We start from the raw sequence: 16,583 nt of genomic DNA on the forward strand, positions 1-16,583 counted from the left end.
TTATTTATTTTTATTTGAGAGAGAGAGAGAGAGAGAGAGAGGATCTCAAGCACTCTCCCTGCTGAGTGTGGTGTCCACGTGGGGCTCCATCCCAGGACCCTGAGATCATGACCTGAGCTGAAATCAAGAGTTGGATGCTTAACTGATTGAGCCACCCAGGTGCCCTAAACTTTTCCATTTCATTTTAGATTTTAGCCTTATCTGCTAATCTCTCTAACTCAGGAGTAGGGGGATTAATGGGCTAAAGGGGTCTTGGCAAGAGACTGACAAATTTATCAACAGATGCTTCGAGAAACCAAATTCTCATCTCTCTCCTGGTGGGTTTCAAGTAAATGAGAACTCAGCCAGTAAGTGCTTCTGTAGCAAGTTTTTATTGAACACAGGGTTCAAGCTCCAGGAGAGTAAAGCATACCCTCCAGGAGCTTAAATTTGTTGGAGACAACACTACACTAGCGGTGCCCTCTTTCCCATGAGGGAAACCCAACTAGAGAGAGGTGTTCTTATGGGCTGCCTCCCATTCTTTCCTAAAGAGGGCCACCATAACTAAATGACAAAAAAGAAAATATTAAACTCCTCATAGCGGGGAGTTCAAGAGGCTAACCTCTGTTCAGTCCATGAACCTTGATTGCTTTCTATGGGCCAGGCTCTGTTCTAGACACAAGGGGTATAACAGTGACCCAAACAGACCCTAGCGGTGCCCCTAGGGAGCCCTGATCAAATGGAAGGCCAGGTCAGGAACAGAGGTGACACAAGGCTGCTGGGAAAAGGACGTGGGCTCATGTCTGTGCTGTAGCCTTACTAAGGAGGGCCACTTGGAACATACCTGCCTTTGTATTTTGTGAGGCTTATAGTCAACAGCAGGGAAAAAACGTTGACTTGTGGCTGGAGTTGAGGTCATGTACTAGAAACGTGATTTCTGCCCATTAGCTTATCCTAAACCCTTATTCTGCCTTTGACCACTCCATTTTCCCCTTCATGCTAATGCTGTTTTCTTCAGATGTCAAGAGTGTCCTCCGGAGATGGGAAGCCAGAAGACTCTGCCAGATGGTATTTGTCTGTGTTTTAATCAAAATGCCCCCTTCTCTCCGCCACAGTGGGAAGCAACCAGAGACGTGCGAAGTGGACGAGAAACGGCACAAAAACCTGCAGTAGCTTTTGAGTTCAAGAAATGTAGCCAACGCAGGGCGCCTGGGTGGCTCCGTGGGTTAAAGCCTCTGCCTTCGGCTCAGGTCATGATCCCAGGGTCCTGGGATCGAGCCCCACATCGGGCTCTCTGCTCCGAAAGGAGCCTGCTTCCTCCTCCTCTCTCTCTGCCTGACTCTCTGCCTAGTTGTGATCTCTCCGTCAAGTAAATAAATAAATAAACTCTTAAAAAAAAAAAAAAGAAAGAAAGAAAAGAAAAGTAGCCAAAGGCGGGATGAGCTTAATTCTGTTCATCTCTGTGGTAGCATCATGACAGTGGGAAAGTCTCCTGTGGTTGGCCCTGAGCTGATTCGGAGAGCCCAAGCCCTGACGTGTTGATGTAGGTGGGGCTCGGGGAGAGAGTGGATGATGGGAAGAGCCCACATGGTGGTTTCCTCTAGACCCATCTCCCCTTTATGGACAGGACTAAGCCTTTCTCATAACGTCTCATTCAGGGTTTTCAACCACTTAATGAAATGTCATTATTCCCTTTCTAATTTCATTTCCTCCCTTTCTCGCTCCCTCCCTCCTTTCTCGGTGCCCACTGAGGGGCTTGAATTCATGATCCTGAGATCCAGATTTGCTCACTCCACCAACTGAGCCAGCCGGGCGCCGCTCACTATTCCATTTCAAAGATCAGGCCACTGTGACTCAGAGTCTTTAGTTAACTTGGTAAAACTCAAGAACTTTTATGAGTGCATATGGTATGCAGTGTGTGACCTCTTTTTAACCCCCTTAACGTCTTTACGGGTTACGTGGTTACTCCTATTTTATAGCATGAGAAAGTGAGGCTTGTGAAAGATCAAGCATGGTGCCGAAGGCTTCAGAGCTGGAAAGCGGTGGAGCTTGGGTCCAAACCAGCCAGTCTAACTCCTGAGTGCTCTTAATCGCTTTTCAGATGTCTTAGGAGCATCAGGAGCTATGCCCAAGGCTACCAGCTGGCCACTCAGGATTCATCTGACGTTCACCTTGCAACAATGGCACCTCCTTAACAGCAGGGCCAAGATGGCGGCAGCCCTGAGCAAGGCAATGAGAGCTCGAACCGGCCACTGACACAGGAGGCCTCAGCACGTGCCACGCCATGCATCTCCAGTGGAAAATGTTTGTTTATGTATCTTTAAAGATTTGTTATTTATTTTAGAGAGAGAGAGAGCATGAGCAGGGGGAGGGGTAAGAGGGGGAAGGACTGAATCTCAAGCAGACTCCTTGCTCAGCATGGAGCCGGACTCGGGGCTGGATCTCACGACTCTGAGATCATGACCTGAGCTGAAATCAAGAGTGGGACGCTTAACCGACGGAGCCACCCTGGCACCCTGGGAGATGTTTCTTTCATAAACATTGTTTAATGTTACTATGTGCCAGGCACTCTTCTAAGCTCATGCCTAATATGAACTCATTCATCCTCATACCAACCCTATATGGTGGGCACTACTGTCATATCAGTTATAAGGATGGGGAAACCGAGGCATAGAGGTGTAAAGTCACTTGCCCAGGGCATAGCTAGAAAATGATGAACTGTGAGTTGAGAGTAGGCAGTCCCGGCCAAATGCACTTCTGAACATACTTGGGGGAAAACTAAAAAAAAAAAATATATATATATATATATATATATATATGAATGTATATATATATTCTTCCAATATGATGACTTGTAACCACTTAAGAAATTGCTCTTTTCTCATGAAATGAAAGCTTTGCCAAGGAATGATTGATTCTCCATTGAGAAGCTTGGGCAAGGTATCGGCTGAGATGAAGGTAGTTTTTTGAAATGATGTCTTTTGGAAAATCTCACAAACTTCACTCGGAAAGCTCCCTGTAACACCCATCCTGGCACCTAGTGGACATACCACTCTTGACTACTATCCTAATCATTTTTTTCAAAACGGATGCCTTAAAAGCACTTCAGATCTTCCAAGCTCTTACCCCTAATTATAGCTCCTCTCTATTTATTGATTAAATATTTTTGAGTGCCCCCAATATGCCAAGAACTGTGGTAGGCACTGGGAAACAGAAGAGAACAAGACAGATGAGATTCTGGATGGAGTGGAGTGCTGTGCTGGTGGCAGAGGACATGTAACTGGCAATTTCAGCCTCAGTACAGGGGGAAGTGGGAGCCCTGGGGGCAGGGTATGTGGATCTCTAACTTTGACTGGATACAGGAGGTTTCCAGTGTCCACAAGATCGCTGCACAGTTGGAATTCAGCAAATGTCTACTGCATGGACGCATTGCCTGCAAAACTAGGTTCTGAAGAATGGGTAGGAGCTAGTTACATGATGGGAAATTAGAGGGGCTGGGAGGGGGTTGGTATTCTGGACAAAAAGTGAGGAGCCCAATGGTGAGGGAGCACAAATGAGATTTTTCTGTTTAGAAGGATGATTCTGCAGAGGGGAGACTAGATTTCAGGAGGGATGGGGTACAAAGACACTGAAGGCCTTTGATGTGGTCTGGCAAGAGAAGTCCGGGGGAGGGCATGGATTTGGCAAGTAGGTGAGAACAGAAGGGAGAAGGGGGAGGGAGAAGTCATCAGGGAGTGATTTTTAGTTTTCCAGTCAGGTTTATCCTCTAGGACACAGGCAATGGCTTTTGTTTTCAACCAGGTAACCCGGGGAGCCCAGGCCTTCCCACCCCCCAGGTTGTTAAGGAATATTAACCCCAGGCTTTGTTCTTTCTTTCTTTCTTTCTTTTTTTTTTAATTGCTTTATTTGACAAACAGAGATCACAAGTAGGCGGGGAGAGAGAGAGAGGAGGAAGAAGGCTTCCCGCCAAGCAGAGAGCCTGATGAGGGGCTCGATCCCAACACGCTGGGATCACGACCTGGGCTGAAGGCAGAGGCTTTAACCCACCGAGCCACCCCGGCGCACCCCGCACCCCCCCACCCCCACCAGTTTTGCTCTTTATGGTGAAGTCTAAGCTCTTAAAGGGAGGAGGGGGCACCGTCCCGATGTGAGGAAAGCTTCGTTAGTCTCTACCGTCACGTCCCGACTTCAGTGTCCCCCACAAGCTTGCGAAAGGTAAAGGGCAAGCATCATTTCCGGATTTTGCAGAAGGAACCGGGAGTTCTGTGTGGACCTTGCCCGTCCCGTATTCTGCCCAGTAGGTGAATGTAGGGCCCAAGCCCCGCGCTGTGATTTTAATTTCACTCGCTGGGTAAGGTGAGTCACCTTGGGGAGTCCAGGGGTCCCCAGGATTCGGTTAAGGCCACCGTGCCCCACCTGGAGCCCGGCTGGCGCTAACATCCCCCACGATCCACAGGGAGGGATTACGTTAAGGCTTTTCTGCCTCTCGTAAAAAAGTTCCTGTCTCCCCCTAGAGCCAGGCACACGCCTCCCGAGCCAGACCACGTGTCGCAGGTACGCTTTTTGGCTCTTCCCCTCCCCCGTTCCGTTCCCCTTCCTTCTCAGCCTTAGGTGGCAGGAAAATCCTTTACCTCCGACCAATCCCACTGATGCCAAGCCGCGCGCGCGCGCCAACTCGAGCTCCTTCTCTGTACGTCATTGGCCACCTCCACCTATGCAGAGTGACAGGCAGCTTCGCCGACCTATAGCCGGAGGAGGCGGAGGCCGCTCGGCCCTCCCGAAGCTGCTTTGTTAGGGCTCCCTCGCCGTTCCCCAGCCCGCCGCGCCTCGGCGGCTTTCCACTGCTTTCCCCAGGCCTCGCCGCCGGCGCCTTGCGGGGTGGCAGCGCCGGGACGCGCGGCGCCCGCATCCTTCCAGCCGGGCGCCACGGGCCGGGATGCAGCGCGGGTACCCAGCGTGCTCCTGTTGTCACTCTCCTGCCCAACTCTGAACGCCCCGCTCCTGTATCCGCCGCCTCTGATTGGGCGCCTGGAGGCGGAGCGATTGTCAGGCGACCCAATCGGAGCTCGGTTTCCCACGGGCTCCCGTGGCTCCGCCCCCGAGGCCGCCGGCAGAGGCGCCCTGACAGCTCCCATTGGCAGACGGCGAGCGGGCCGGAGAGCGGCCGGGCCGAGCAGCGCCGCCGCCGTCGGGCGCGCAGCTCTGCAGCGCCGCGAACGCCTCGGCGCCCGCAGCCCCAGGAGCCCCGCGTCCCCGCATTGTCCGCGGCCCCGTCGCGGAGATCCGGGACGCGCGTCGCGGGTGAGTACCGCGGGCCTGGAGGGCGCGGGCCAGCTGTCCGAAGCCGCCCCGAGGGACCGCGGTGAGGATGCCCTGAGCCGCTCTGCCCGTGGCGGGCACGTCCTGACCCCTGTCTCCCGCACACTGGGGCTCCCGGCGGGTCCTAGCTCCCCCCGATCGGGCTTTACTCGTATTGTTTTCGTGTTCACACACTTGGAAGGTGAGGAGCTGGCGACGCGGGAGGCTGGAGGAGACATCCCTCGCGCGAGGCAGCTGTCGGGAGGGAGACGAGCTCGAGGCGCCCAGGTGCCCGGTGCCGAGTGAAAGTGACAGTGTCCAGACGTTGGCATTCGGTCCTCTCGGCAGCAGGAGGTCGGCGCTGACCTGCGGCGGCGGCGGCACTTTGTATTTGTCGGCTGATTTTTATCAACTTCGGGGAGGGCGTGCGTGTGCGTGCGCGCGCGTGTGTGTCTGTGTGTGTGTGTCTCCGTCCCTGACTTGGGCACCTCCAGGCCTGGGTTTTCGGCGACGTTACGGGCGCTCACCTTGGCGATCCGCGCCGCGATCAGGGCCGGACACCCGGGGCGGAGAGCCTGGGGACCGGCACCTAGGGCCGGGGACCCGCGGCTGACCGGGGAGGAGGCATTTAAAGCGGTAGTCTGCGCGCGCGCAGACAATGGTCCGGGTGCGGGCCCCGGGGGCTGTGCGTGGACTCCCGGAGCCGGATCCTGATCCTGATCCCGCCTCGCCCTCTCGCGGGCTCTGCTGCTCGGCTGCTGCTGCGCGGCGCGGCTCACCGCCCGGTGGGGGACCCGCGTGGGGCCCGCTTTTGTTTACAGACCTCGCCATTGGGCGAGAGCCGCGCGCTGCGCTCCCCCGGCCGAGGCTGCAGCCGCGCGCCCCCTCCGAGCTGGGAGAAGTTGGTGCGTGCTGTCAGGTGACGCCCCCTCCCCCGGCCTCCGGGAGAGATGCTGCAGGGAAAAGACGACTAGACGGCGCCTTCGCGCCGAGTCCCGCCGCGCGCGGCGCCCCCAGGCCCCGTGCACCCAGAGACGCCTTGTCCGGGCTAGGAGCTCTACCAGATTGACGGCCGTCGGGGCGCTGACCGAGCCAAGCTCACCGCCCTCCTAGTAGCATCCTCTGGCCTTGCCTCCGGATCAGCCCAGGTTGATTCCGAGCCTGCCTTTTCCTGCGTGCTGGCAAGTCTTGAAGGACGCGCGCGAGCCCTTGGGGACGCTGGCCAATCCATGCCCGGTTTTCTGGTACCCACGCGGCCCCGCGGAGCAGCTGTGGGGATCCTTGAGTCCGGGCGGTAGCGATCGGCTTACCCGTGCGTGCGGACTCCGTGCACACTTTGAGCTGGAGAAGAGGTTGAGAGCCTGGGTGCCGAGATCAGACAAATTCGGGCTTCATTATCTGTTCAGTGTCACTCACAAACTGAGTGAGCCGAGCTGCTTAGTCTCCCTGCGTCTCAGTTTCCGAGTCTGTAAAGTGGGGATAACGTGTATTCTCCTTTGTTGGAGGGATGGGGTTGGGGATTTGAACGACCATAAAAATAATCAGTTTAGCACACTGACTGCCACAAATGAAACACTGGAATGTTGTTTCCCTTTAGAGGGAATCTTTTCCAGGGGATAGAACGCTGTCTTTCCCTTTTCTGCTATTCTTTCCTGGCTTCTATTTTATTTTAGAAAGCTGGAAGGATTGTTTTCAGCCTCAAGGATTGTTTTACTTGGCCTCAGGTTTAATTATAGTTATCTAATCGCTTTCAGCTCCTTTTTTATGTGTTTGAATTTCCATTAGGTTTCAGTTATTTCTTCTTCCCTCCTTCTTCTGGAGGCCATGCTGAGGCCCAGGCCTGGGTTTGGAGGAGGAAAACTTGAACCAATGGCAGCCGAGCAAAGTGTTCAGGGCCCGGATGGAGGGAGGTTTGAACAAAGAGATACCTGAAGGCAGGGAGAGAACACTTCCTGGTAGAAGTGAAATTTGAGCCGGGTCTTGCAGCAGAAGTTTAGTAAATCTTTGGTTTCTAGAAAATGCTCTTTTGTACCCGGCTGTAAAGAGCCCGGCCAGGGAGGTTGTCTTGGCCTGTAAACACCAAAGTTGCTAAGTAATTATCTTTGAATAGAGAAGTAAACCCAAGGTGGAGGCTGTGGGCTAACCAGGGCAGGTAGAAGGGAGAATTGATTTCATCAAGTGTCTTCAAAATACCATCAATGTGTTTTGACTTGTTATTCCTCTGCCCACCAGCTCAGCCTTGCGAATCTTTTTTTAGGGCAGAGCGAAGCCAGTTTCATACACAAAAAACAAAAGCAAGAAAAACTCCTCTACAACCCCAAATGAGAGAGTTGCAAAGAGACAATCTCAGGCTTTGGCTACAAAATAAGACAGTGTTGAGAGAAATGTTTCCAGTTTCCACACCCTTTTGCTGGTTGGGGCAAATCACTGAGCTAGGTCCGGTAACCTTTCCTTTGAACATGGACTTTTGGGGTCTTAGGCGGCCCAGAAGAGCATACAGACAGACAGAAACCAGGTGAGGGACTTGTAGTCTGTCCAGGGGATGCGGGAGCCCCCAGGGAATTCCCCCAATGCCATTCTGCTCCCTGGGCCTGCCTCAGTCACCCCAAGGAGGTGGACGCCCTCCGACAGAACGAGCCAGTAACGTTATTGCTAGTTTTCAATTAATATACGAGATAACCTATTTAATGTTCTCCCAGCGATGATTCTGAGCCTTCTTGTGCTTGTTCTGGGAATTCTCTGGCCCCGAGGGATGCTGAACGGCAGCTGTGCCCCCTACTGTCGTCGGGGGATCAAATCAATTGGGGGCCTAGACTTAAAAGGGAGCACGTGGTTCGGAAATCTCATTAGCTGACAATTTAACTCCTCTCTAATGCTCATCTGAGGAGCTGGGACAAAGACTTCTCTCCTTTCCCTCTGCAAATTCTCCCTCCCAGCTTTCCTCTCCTCCCCCCAGAGCGGAAAGGAAGGGCCGCCCTGGTCCAGTCTCCTCCCTGCCAAAATTTGCCCAAATTCCTGCAGTTTTGGGGTGGACTCCTGAGCCCCAGGGTTTTATCAGCCCCTGGCCAGAAATCCCTTCCCCAGAGCTTTGTTGAGGGCCTTCTGGGTGTGCTGGTGGGCAGTTGGTTCTTTCCTCTCCACAAGGAGCTTGTGGTCTGCTGGAGAGACATTTTGTGGGACTGGGCTTTAGTGGACTCGAGGGAGGCAGGTGAGAATATAGAGATCGCATTTCTACGGTCTCCAGCCATTGGACTCTTGTGTCGAAAACATGCTCTCATGGGGGCCGTGTGTGTTCCTGTTTGTGCCTCCCTGACGTGTGTGTCTAGATACATCCACATTTTTCTTTCTAAATAAGCAGATGGGTAGAGTGTGTGTTTCTGAGTATGTCTGTCTTTTTGTTTATATTTTTCTCAGTACAGGACCAGGAAGAACAGGCCTCAGCAAAATTTTTCAGTTTTTTACAATTCCAGACTTCAGGTCATTTCATCCCTAAGAGTTCAGTTTTCTATAAGTAATCACTCCTGTGTTTCATAAGGAAAGTTCTCATCATGGTAGGCCAAATCACTTACATATATATATATATATGTGTGTATATATGTGTATACATATGTGTATGTGTATACATATGTATATGTGTATACATATATGTATATATATATATGTAAGTGATTTGGCCTACCATGATATGTATACACATATATACACATATATATATATGTATTTATATTATATAATTTTTTTTTGTGAAAGATTGAATAAAGAAGGCACTGAAAGATAAAGCAGTCCTCAGCCAGGAACAGAGTGTTTTGAAAATAAAACAACGCTCCAGTGTAAAAGGTATGGGATATTAATAGTTAGGTGGGTTGTTCCCTTCTAGCCCCTTCCCCATGCCTGTCCCTTCCTTCCCAACCCTTCCAGCATAAGACTTTCACTGTTCCTGGGGTCTCCAGGGACCTCGTTAAGAAATTCATAAAGGTCTAGACTGTGGTTACAGAAAGATTCCTCCTGTGCTTGTGTGAGATTCTTCTGGAAGACCTTGGAGCTCTTTTGCTCACTGAGGAGGCTCCTCCCTGGTGGGCCGAGGCTGAGCCCAGAGGCTCGCATTCCCCTGCAAGTGGGGTCTCAGTTCATGAAACGGTAGCAGAAGTGAGTGGAGGGGTGCCCCCCACTGTTATGATACAGGACGCGGACAGTTGTTGCCTCCAAAGCGTGTGGAACAGAGTCATGATGCCAGGCGGAGCTCCGTGGGGGGAAGGTTCTTTTCAGCTGAGTGCATGGAGCATTACAGCATGGGCCAAGGTCCTTTGAGTTCTGGTGCTGTCACAGAGTTCCTTTCCCTAGAAGGACACTTGGATGCTGCCAGGGAGATGGGGGTCCTGGAATCTTGCTGCCCTCCAGCAAAACCCAATTATGATTTGAAAGGCACTTTCTGCCCAGCGCCACTATGAATTTACGAACGAGGAGGGTTTTAACAAAAGCCACCTGTATTATTTAACCTCAATACTGCCCTCACAGAACGTGATTTTATTCAAGACCAGCAGATCGGGGTGCCTGGGTGGCTCAGTGGGTTAAAGCGTCTGGCTTCGGCTCAGGTCATGATCTCAGGGTCCCGGGATCAAGCCCTGAGTCCCGCATCCCCCCCCCCCCCATCGTATTGGGCTTTCTGCTCAGCAGGGAGCCTGCTTCCAGCCCCCCACCCCGCCTGCCTCTCTGCCTACTTGTGATCTCTGTCTGTCAAATGAATAAATAAAATCTTAAAAAAAAAAAAAAATAAAGACCAACAAATCAGTATACAGAAGTGAGAGGAATTGAGTGGTTGGAAGACAGTGGACCTGGGCGCCCTGCCCCCTCCCCCCATTACCACCTGCTTTCCTCTGGGATGGGCCGGGGGAGGGCACGAGAGATTAGGTTATGGAGGTTCAGTTGCTTTTCCTTAAAAACCCCAAGCACTGTTCTGTCCACGGAGGAGACAGGATATTCTGCAGAAGGAACCTGTCTTGGCGACGGCCGCCTGCAGCCCAGAGCTGTCCTGTCTTTCCGCCTGCCCTCGTCCTCCTCCTCCTTGGCCGGGAGCTGCTTGTAAGTAGAGATCAGTTCTGGTTCCTTTTCCTGGATTTCTCTGTCCTCTGCCGAGGTGATCATGGCCCTGGAAGGCCACCAGGTCAGCTCTGGGGGAGGGGGAGGTGGGGGTCCCAGAATGGGTCTGGAAATGCTCCCTGTGAAATTATTGGGACCATGGACACGGAGTCTGGAGTTTCCTACCCTTTGCTCTTCAGAAAGAGAGTAGTGGTGGGGTTCATGGCTGCAGGTTGAGTCTGAGGGGCTCTGAGGACGGGGGTGGGGGGGTGGGGGGGGTCTGTCTTGCCTCCCCTTTCCCCCAGCCCTGTTGGAGGCCTCCGACATCTCTAGGATTCCAGCCCAAAGCCTGACCAGCTCAGGCATCTTGGGATCCAAGGGATAAGATCTCTTGACCCCACCTTGTCCCCTGGGCTGGGTGGAGAGTGCGGTCCCTGGCAGGCGAGTGAAGATATCCAGCCGAGAGTCTGGGAGCCTGTGGAAGCCTCTGGAACTCATCAGCCAGGTTTGGGCAGCATTCTGGAGACTCAGAACCGTGGGTTTATTCTTGTTGTGAACTTCTTATGTGGATTTTGGGGTTTTTGGACTTAAAAGGAGCCTGACCCAACTGAAGTAATGTGTTAGTTTTTACCTTTTTTTTTTTTTTTTTTTTTTTTGCAAAATGTGCGTGTCCTTCTCCTCCCAGGACAGGAGGATGTCCTTGTCCTTGGTAAGTGAGGACACTGAGCAGGCCGTAGGCCCCTGGGTTCTGAGACCTGCGGGGGGCCATGGGGACCCCTTTCCCTGCTCCCCGGGTCCCGAGGACATTCCTGTCGTGCCTCTTACCTATTGTCCCAATCAGATTGACCATCTGATGCCCTCAGGAGCGCCCTACTTTAGCTGTCCAGAATCAAGTCCCAGGTGTCCGAGTTGTGACTCTCGTGATGTCTGAAATCACAAATTCTGCTGCCTTCTGGAGGTGGGCTGTGTGTTGACCTCCACCCTTCCGCGATTAATGTGTGTTTATTTATTTTTTATTTTTTTGAAGATTTTATTTATTTGACAGAGAGAGAGAGAGAGATCACAAGTAGGCAGAGAGGCTGGCAGAGAGAGAGAGAGAGAGGAAGGGAAGCCACCCAGGCACCCCAATGTGTGTTTAAACAGGGGTCCATGGGGGACCTGGGTGGCTCAGTGGATTAAAGTCACTGCCTTTGGCTCAGGTCATGGTCCCGGGGTCCTGGGATCGAGCCCCACATCGGGCTCTCTGCTCAGCAGGGAGCCTGCTTCCTCCTCTCTCTCTGCCTGCCTTTCTGCCTACTTGTGATCTCTCTCTGTCAAATAAATAAATAAAATCTTTAAAAAAAAAATGGGTCCATTGTTGGGGGGGATGGAGAGTGCTATATGTACTTACTTTCATCTGAAATGTCCTTTGGATCCCACTGTTCTTAGGTCTTTTTTTTGTTTGTTTGTTTAAGATTTTATTTATTTATTTGATAGAGAGAGAGATATTACAAGTAGGCAGAGAAGCAGGTGGTGGTGGGGGGGAAGCAGGCTCCCTGCTGAGCAGGGAGCCCGATGGGGGCTCGATCCCAGGACCCCGGGATCACGACCCAACCCAAAGGCAGAGGCTTATGCCACTGAGCCACTGAGGTGCCCCCATTATTAGGTCTTTTGAATATTCTTGCCATGGGGAAGCTGGGACCAGAGGAGGTTCTTGGCCTCTGCCATCCGGAGGGCTGGGGCTTTGTGTGCGTTTCTTGTTCTCTCAAGGATCTAACGTACATTTCCAGTTTGCCTTAATCTGGATGCAGTCTCTGGCTCAAATATATTTAAATCACAGTTTTTACTCAGCGATGGGAGTCCAGTTGTAATTTTTTTCCCCCGCCGCCAAGCGTATTCTTCTTTCATCCATGTTCTTAAACTCCGGGAATGCTAAGTTTGATTTCTTTCTAAAAACGAGGTGTAAATAACTCCATCTAGCACTGACGAACTCCTGGAACGGGCGAGCTTCCACGAAAAGCGTTTTGTTCCCATTCCTTTCTGCTCCCGCCCACTCCTGTACTCTCCAGAAATGATCACTTCTTGTTCACTTTTGTTTTTTGCTCTTCCGGTGGTTGTCTTTGTATCTCTCAATAATGTGCTAGTACCGCTTGAATTTATCTGTTCTCTGCTGGGGTGCAGGACCCATTAGCTGCTTTGTTGCTTCCTGCCGCCTTCCTTCTAACTCCAGATTTTTGATGGTTACATTATAGTTCTTATGTTGATCATTCTTCAGGCTCTGTTACGCCTGTAGATCTCTAATTTAGCTGCATCAACCAAAGACTGACTTTTTTTTTTTTTTTTTAAGATTTTACTTATTTATTTGACAGACCGAGATCACAAGAAGAGAGAGAGGTGGGCGGCGTGGGGGTGGGGGGGAAGCAGGCTCCCTGCTGAGCAGAGAGCCTGATGCAGGACTCGATCCCAGGACCCTGGATCATGACTGAGCGGAAGGCAGAGGCTTAACCCACTGAGCCATGCAGGCGCTTCCGAAGACTGACTTTTAACCTCCCCTTTGTAAAGTGAGAATAGCGGTGCCCTGATCTGTCTTTTCTCTCAACTCCCCCCTGTCCCCCTAGACCCCCAGCCTCTGTCACCACCAAGATGGTAAGACCCTGTTCTGTAAGTGTGATGAGGTCTTCTGTGCTTTGCTTTTTTTAAAGATTTCATTTTTTTAAGGTCTTTTAAAAAATTTAATTTAATTTTTTGTGTGTATGTGTTCCAAAATTCATAGTTTATGCACCTCAGCCAGTGCTCCGTGCAATCTCTACCTGATGTGGGGCTTGAATTTCTAAGGCTCCGATCACGAGTCACATGCTCTACCAGTGGAGCCAGCCGGGCACCCGCAGGTTGCTTTTGTTTTGATAACAGCTTTATTAATATATAATTTACATACCGCACTCTTTAGTTCCTTAAAGTGCGATTCAGTGGTTTTGGTAGATTTATAGTTGGGCAGCCCTCACCGTAATCAATTCTAGAACATTTTCATCACCCCCAAAAGATACCCCCTACCTGTTACTATTCACTTCCCGTCCCCATGCCTCCCTTTCCCCTCTGGTAACCGTGAATGTATCCGTCTCTGTAGATTTGCCTGTTCTGGATATTACACATAATGGGATTATAGAATATGTGGCCTTTTGTGTCTGTGTTCTTTGGCTTAGGGTCATGTTTCAAGGGCCATCCCTGTCGCAGCGTGGGTCAGAATTCCTTTCTACTGCTCAGTAATATTTCACCACGTGGATACACCACTTTTTATTCATTTATTTATTAATTGATGGACTTTGGGGTCGGTTTCACCTTTTGACTGGGTCAAATTCTAGGGGTAATTACTACAAATTCTAGGGGTAGGATTACTGGGTCTTATGGCAATTCCTTGTCCAATATTCTGAGGAACTGCCGGATTGTTTTCAAAGTGGCTGCACCCTTTTACATTTCCAACCAGCAATGGATGAAGATTCCAGGGTCCCCACATCCTGCCCAGTGTTTTGCTCTCTTTTGTCTTCTGATGATGGCCCGTTGATGACGAGGTGACATCTCACCACGGGTTTTGCATTTCCCCGATGCTGAGAGATGCTGAGCCCCTTTTCCTGTGGCTGCGGGCCCTTCAGGTATCTTCTTTGGAGAAATGTGTATTCGGATCTTTTGCCCATTTCTTAATTGGGTTATTTGGGGTTTTGCTGTTGAGTTGTAGGGGTTCCCTTTTTTTTTTTAAACACTTATTTGAGAGGGACACAGAGAGAGAGAGAGCGCGCGCGAGAGCACAGAGCAAGAGTGAGAGGGGGAGGCAGACTCCCAACTGAGCAGAGAGCCTGATGTGGGGCTTGATTTCAGGACCCTGAGATCACAGCTTGAGCTGAAGGGAGACAGAAGCTTAACCAACTGAGCCCCTCCCCTTTTTATGTTTTGGATATTCACCCCTAATTGGATAGATGGCTTGCAAATCCTTTTTCCTATTTTGGTGGGTTGCTTTTTCACTTTGTTGGTGGTTTCTTTTGGTATGTAGAACCTTTTTTTTTTTTTTTAAGAGTTTATTTATTTATTTAAAATATTTTATTTATTTATTTGACAGAGAGAGATCACAAGTAGGCAGAGAGGCAGGCAGAGAGAGAGGAGGAAGCAGGCTCCCTGTCGAGCAGAGAGATTGACACAGGGCTTGATCCCAGGACCCTGGGACCATGACCTGAGCTGAAGGCAGAGGCTTTAACCCACTGAGCCACCCAGGTGCCGCCATGTAGAAGCTTTTAAGTTTGATATAGACCCACTTTATTTTTGATTCTGCTGCTGTGCTTTTAGACATGATTTCCAGAAAATCATTACCAAGCCCCATGTCAAGGAGCTGTCTTCTTATGTTTTCTTCTAGGAGTGTCGTGGTTTCTGTCTTACATTTAAGTCTTTAATGCATTTCAAGTTAATTTTTTAAAGGATTTTATTTATTTATTTGACAGAGAGAGATCACAAGTAGGCAGAGAGGAGGCAGAGAAAGAGAGGGAAGAAGGCTCCCTGTAGAGCAGAGAGCCCGATGTGAAGCTCCATCCAGAACCCTGAGATCATGACCTGAGCCAAAGGCAGAGGCTTAACCCACTGAGCCACCCAAGTGCGCCTCAAGTTAATTTTTGAGAGTGGTATAAGAGAGGGGTCACATTTCATTCTTTAGCATGTGAATATCCAATTTTCCCAGCACCATTTATTGAAGAGACTGTCTTTTCTTTCTTGAATATTCTTGGCTCCCTTTGATTTCACATTTAAAAAAAGAACAATAGTCTGTTTACTTCAAAAACTCTGTGTATGATTCAGTCATTTATTTACCAGAGCTACATGAAGGAAATATATGCAGAATTAGAAAGTGAGCTGTCTTTGGGCATCAGCTTTGGGCTTAAATTTCTGCTGGGTGATATTTCCTATTGTGTTATATGTTAGGACAGAAGTGCTTAACTGAGGGCGGTTTGCTCCCCAGGGACCTTTGGCAATGTCTGGAGATATTTTTGGTTGTCACGTTGGGGAGGTTATACTGGTATCTATCTAGATATAAGGAGATAATCAGGCATCTAGAGGCTGACACTTTGTGATGCACAGGACAGTCCCTAGAAGAAAGAATGATCTGGTTGGTAGTCAGTAGTACTGAGGTTGAAATCCAAAAGACACAAATTCAAAAGACACAATACTGCATTCAAAAGACACAAAAACTATGAACACATATTCAAATTTCTTGGGAAAGGAGTTTGGGTTTCCTAGATATTTGGAAATGAGATGTCAGATTAATAATGAATAATCAAGCATCAGGTTATTTTGGCTATTATTTTAGTTGGAATAAATTAATAAGGTATGCTTTTTAGGATGGAAAGCGTTTTTTTTTGTTGTTGTTGTTTAGAGGGAGGAGGGAAGCGACAGAGAGGGAGAGAGCGAGAATCTTAAGCAGGCGCCACATGCAGTGATCGGTCCCACAACCCTGAGATCAAGACCTGAGCCGAAACCAGGAGCTGGGACACTGAGCTGCCTGAGCCACCCAGGCGCTCCTAGGATAGAAGGTTTTTAAAAATTGGATTATAAACAGATGAAGACTGCAACCCAAGAAAGAAAATTGGATAATAACTTCAGGGGTTTTGAGCTTCTCAGTGCTTGAGAAATTCACCCACTTAATGACTGCACAGTAGTGCTAATAACAGTGTAACGAACGGCTGGTCCTTAGCCCTGCACTTGGCGGCAGTTAACGTTACAGGAGGAGCAGTCTGCAGTCTGATCACTCCAGTCTTACTCCTCCTAAGCGGTTCATGCAGCATTAAAGACATTTTCAGAAGAAGAGTCCCGTGCAAGATCCACTGTGACATTTTAGAAAAATTTTTTGAATGTTAGAGTAATTATCTCATCTTGAAATCTCTGATTAGAAATCATCATTTCAATGTATGAATATCAATTGAACTTTAACATGGTGTTGTAATTAAAAAATGAAACCTCATAGCTGGTTTTCACTAATTAATAATTTAATAGTGTATTTTTTTTTTTTAAGATTTTATTTAAGTGAGAGAGCATGAGCGGGGTTGGGGGGTGGGTAGGGGCAGAGGGAGACAGACAAGCAGACTCTCCACTGATTGGGGGGGCTCGATACCAGGACAGCAAGATCATGTCTCAAGTCGAAGGCAGAAGACTGAGCCACAATCTGTTGTTTTTGAGTTGATTTAAAAAAGTTCATCCTGGGGGCGCCCGGGTGGCTCAAT

General features: G+C 49.8%; 1 protein-coding gene across 9 annotated transcripts in view; it reads left to right on the forward strand.

Annotated features, from left to right (window-relative positions):
• Nucleotides 1-5,141: 5,141 nt before the first annotated feature.
• The window catches only part of TIAM1 (TIAM Rac1 associated GEF 1), a 381,203-nt gene continuing 369,761 nt past the window's right edge, over nucleotides 5,142-16,583 (forward strand). For 6 of the 9 annotated variants that reach the window (XM_045085158.1, XM_004757495.3, XM_045085162.1 and 3 more), the window contains exon 1: nucleotides 5,144-5,280. The gene's annotated coding sequence lies outside the window, so the exon portion shown is untranslated. Of the gene's footprint in view, nucleotides 5,281-16,583 lie in introns of all 9 variants that reach the window. The other 3 variants (XM_045085165.1, XM_045085166.1, XR_006608160.1) reach the window with 2 other exon arrangements.

Source organism: Mustela putorius, unplaced genomic scaffold (assembly GCF_011764305.1).
Source record: "Mustela putorius furo isolate JIRA1106 unplaced genomic scaffold, ASM1176430v1.1 tig00000832_pilon_pilon_pilon, whole genome shotgun sequence".
In the NCBI taxonomy this organism is placed as follows: Eukaryota; Metazoa; Chordata; class Mammalia; order Carnivora; family Mustelidae; genus Mustela; species Mustela putorius.